We start from the raw sequence: 4488 nt of genomic DNA, 5'->3' as shown, positions 1-4488 counted from the left end.
ATACTTCAAGGCCCCCGTTCCTTTTTGCCCAAGGAATTAGTTCTTGACTGGATCCTGAAAGATTAGGTCCTGAGTGTGACTGTGGGTTGTCTCTACCCCATGAAGCAGAATCTTCAGTTATGGGTCCCACACAAAAGGCAGACATACTCTAGTCTATGAGTTGGATTCTACCCACTGCCTGTTCATATCTAACCTGAATGAAGAATGTTTTTTGTATTTTTAAGTAACTGGGGAAAGGAGAATGATGTTTAACACCACATAAAAGTGATGTGGGATTCACCTTTACTGTTCAGAGACAGAGCATCATTGGAGCACAGCCACAGTCATTCATTTGCTTGCAGATTGTACACCTGTGCTTAAACAGCTTTAGTGGTAGAACGACAGAGGTAACTGATGGACCATGGCCTGTAGCCTTGAAAGTACATATTGTCTGCTTCCTTATAGAAGTATACTAGCCTCTTCCATACTTAGTGTTGAGGCTCAAAACAAAAACAAAAACAAAAAAGTACCCCCCAAATATGGCACTTTCTAGACCTCACACTGAGAGCATCTGGGAGTAGGAAACATTGCAAACATCTCCAAGGGCCCTGTCTCCATGAAGTCTGTACCTGCCAGACAGGAACATGATTCTCTTCATCCTCTGACTCATGATAGATTCAAAATAGTCTCAACTTCCATCACAGAGGGAGAAACTGAAAATAGAACATAGCACCTATAGTTCTCACGAACTTTGTCACAAGTCTATATCTCAAGCTATTCATTTCTCCTAACAGATTATTTATAATCACTCTAAAGTGTGTGATGACCACCCCTGCCCAGTTCTTTCCCTTTGCATGGGTTATTTAAGCCTTAACCATGTGCCTATTGTTCAATGTCTACCGTTGCAAGGCTCCCATGAATATGTGCTGGTTAACTAAAGCATATATTTCTTCTCTTATTAAGCTGTACCTTGTCACTCTAGTTCAGTAGATTTGGGTATTATAACTCCAGGGCAAGAATCTGAACTCATCTGTATTTTCTTACCCCTTCCCTACTTTGCAGTGGCTCAAAGTGTCCACTATGCTGCCCCTATGTTAGGCACAGAAACCTGCTGTTCCATCTGTAATGTCCCACACATTCTCATGTGTACAAGGCTATGGCTCCACCTTATAGCATTAATGTTGTGGGGTAGGAACTTTAAGAGATAGGGCCTAAGTGTAGAGGGGTCCTTATAGGTTGGAGCTATTCTACCCCAGGTCATCTTCCTCACTCTTTCTTTCTTGGCCATCGTGAAATGAGAACCTTTCTTCTCCAAGGTGCTTCTGTCATAATTGATTACTTCAGTAAAAACCCAAAAGCCATTGGGGCAAGCAAACATGGACAGAAAGTGGAAGACAAAATAAGTCCTTTCAGTTGATTTACTTGGGAACGTTGTCATAATGATAACATAATTAACTATCCCATTTTTTTTCCATCTCTGTTATCATTCCATGTACCATGCTTAATTTTTCACAACCCTGAAAAGCCTTATGCTTTCACTAGTCTCAACTGGAGTATTTAAATGGTGTCCATCCATATAGATGTAAACTGGCCAAGCATGTAACTTGTGAGATTCTCTATATTTATAAAAGGAACATTAGTCATTTAGTCCAGTAGACTTGTGTGACTCAGTAATACAAAGTGAAGGGCCATCAAGACCCAAGAGCCTAAGTTCCTCCATGACTTTATAACAGACATTTTAATAAGAAACTTTATATTATTGTTCTTTGATTTACTCATATGATGCAGCCAAGGAGCAGAAAAGTAAAATATTTCCCTGTGGGGGCTGAAAATAAGACTCTGGCAAAGACTCAAGGAGCCAGGTTTGATTCCCAAATAGCACTATCTGTAACTTCTGTTACAAGGGATGCAATGCCCTCTTCTTGCCTCTGTAGGTACTGCACACACACGGTATCATAAAAACATGCAGACAAAACACCTACATACATAAATTTTTTTAAAAAAAATCCCTTTTAAAAAGCTTTATCATGATTAAAAAGTTAGTAGTGCTTACACAGACCCAGGAATTCTGATGGAGGATTCTGGATGTACTCTTAATCTCTAAGCATGCCACCTCTCATCTGGTACATAAGCATTGGAATCAAATATTTTATTTCTATGAGTATGGCTCTTGACAAGTTACTAAATTGTCCTTAATTATGCTGATAATCTACTAAATTATAATATCATAGAGACGTATGTCTCTTTAAGTCAGTTATGTGTTCTAGAAATATATTCTTAGGTGATTTCATTACAGTGAGAAAAATCATTGGAAAGATGATTATGACATCACTAAGTAATATAGTCTTCATTATTGGCTCAAATACCGTATATGGTTCATGACTGTACTTGATTTATATCATCATTATGTGTAGTAAAGTAGTCCTACTTATGAAAGCAAACTATGATGATGATTGTTGTGATCATAAAAAGATAAAGGAAGTATAAGAACATTTTCTATGGGGTGTGGTGAGGTATAGGGGAAGAGGGTACCTCAGCTGGCCCATGGTGAGACATTCCTTCCCCCATGAGGTACTAGCCATGTGTGGTATAGTATAGAATAGAGTTTATTTAGGGCATGGGGAGGGAAGTTAAGAGAGTAATAGAGGCAGAGAGAAAGAGAAAGTAGAGAATTAGTGTCTGACCATGACCACGTGGAGAGGAGGGGAAGGGAGTGGGGAGAGAGGGGTAGCAAGAGGGAAAGAGGCAAGAGAGTAAGAGAACAAGAGAGGTGGGGGGTGAGGGGGTGGGGGAAAGGGGGTAAGCAGGCCCTTTCATAGTGAGCCAGGCCTACCTGGCTATTGCCAGGTAACTGTGAGGAGGAGCATACCTGGCTATTGCCAGGTAACTGTGGAGGCGGAGATCAGAAAGAATCCCAAAAGTAATCTATGGAGATATCACCCCAGCTCAATGGTGACCCTGGTCTTATAGATTTAGGATGATGGAGCTGTCATTTTAGAAAGGATGAAGGGCCAATGTGGGATCATACCTGTAAGATTCCCTTCTCTCATGTCCTTTAAAGTTGTCACCTACAAAACTTGTTCTACCCACTCATAAAATCAACTCTGACACTATATAAATGTGTATAATATGTCACCCACCTCCTGGAAGGGATCCTTCAGCTCAGTTCTGTGGTCTCCTTTGGTCCTGAATACAACCACTTTCTTCTGTGGGTTTGGATTTATGTACACATTGTAGCCTCAGGCATGCAGGCATGTATTTTTAGATCAGCCTCTGAAAATGGAGCATCCACATTTTTAAAAATAAACTTGTATAGAACAAAAGCTGGCATCAATGAGTGAAGAATAAAACATTTCTAATTCTGCCTTCTGTCCTTCACTGCTAACAACCAAATCTTGCCTCCTCCCTCCCTTTCAGCTGATTCTTTCATTTCCTTCCCCAGAACCATGTGGTGCGGAGCTCAGTAACTGGCAAGTGTGGAGTTTTCTGTTAAGTATAAATTTCAGATTCCTTTGGAGTCTTGGCTCCAGACAAATACTCTCAAAATGTTTAGGATATGCCTGCATATTTCCAAGGGCTCCTTAGAAAAATCAGTGAAATGAAGATTCTCACAAAAGATCCTCATGAAGCTGGAAACTAATGATTCTGGGCTATACTCGGTGAACAGAATAAACTCCTTTGCATGGACTCCTATGATAGCAGGGAGGACATTCTTTACTCTGACATTTCCCCAAGTATGTCTTAACAATGAGGAAGGATACTTACAAGGTTGATTAGTGTCACTGTGGTGACTCAGTATTGATCCCTGCTCACAGAGAGATGGGCAGATCTTCCTGGGGACTGGAGAACATGATTGGATGGCAGTTCTCAGGGGGCGGGGCGTGGGGGAGAGGAGGATTTGCGTTTAGCATCAACACTATTCATTTCAGACCTGGTGAAGAGCCACATTCAACTGTAGAGACTGGTCAACCTGAAAACTCATGACTACACGCAACACTGAAACAGCCCAGAATCGAAACGCGGGGAAATTATCTCACTGAGTTGCTCAGAATGGAAATGAGAGAAGGGGCTGGGAAAGTAAACGATGGGAAACAAGAGGCAGTCAGCAGCCGAACCCCAAAGGCTTCAGGGGAGTGGCATCCTATTGCCTACCTAGCAAGATTAGGAAGGGACACATCCCTCTTATATTAGAGAACCAGCATTCATTCTCCTAGCTCTTAAGCAAGAACTTAAGAAAGATAAGAAGAAAAGGAATGCATACACCTGTGCAAGAATTAATGACACCACGGTGACACAGATCTGCCACCATTAAGTTTAAACTCAGTCAAGAGCAAAACTTCCTTGGGAGTTCAGTTTGTGCTTAAAGAAGGACAGAAGCTCCAAGACTTAACTCAATGTGCTTTCTGGGGTGGGGGCTTCTGAAAGGCTTTAAAGTACCTGCCACGGTTAAAAAAAAAAAAAAAAAGATCAAGTGAACAGGTTAGGAAGCATTCCAGGGTGGAAATTGGG

General features: G+C 41.2%; 1 long non-coding RNA gene across 1 annotated transcript; it reads right to left on the bottom strand.

Annotated features, from left to right (window-relative positions):
• Positions 1-619: 619 nt before the first annotated feature.
• Positions 620-4276, bottom strand: Gm30113. Its single transcript, XR_384131.2, has 3 exons — positions 3745-4276; positions 3120-3252; positions 620-692 (listed from the first exon to the last, which is right to left on the bottom strand). It is a non-coding gene; the product is annotated as a predicted gene, 30113 (long non-coding RNA).
• Between the last annotated feature and the right edge of the window lie 212 nt (positions 4277-4488).

Source organism: Mus musculus, chromosome 15, assembly GCF_000001635.26.
Source record: "Mus musculus strain C57BL/6J chromosome 15, GRCm38.p6 C57BL/6J".
NCBI classification, from domain to species: domain Eukaryota; kingdom Metazoa; phylum Chordata; class Mammalia; order Rodentia; family Muridae; genus Mus; species Mus musculus.
Note: the sequence above shows the minus strand (reverse complement) of the source record. Positions and strands in the feature narration are given on the sequence as shown.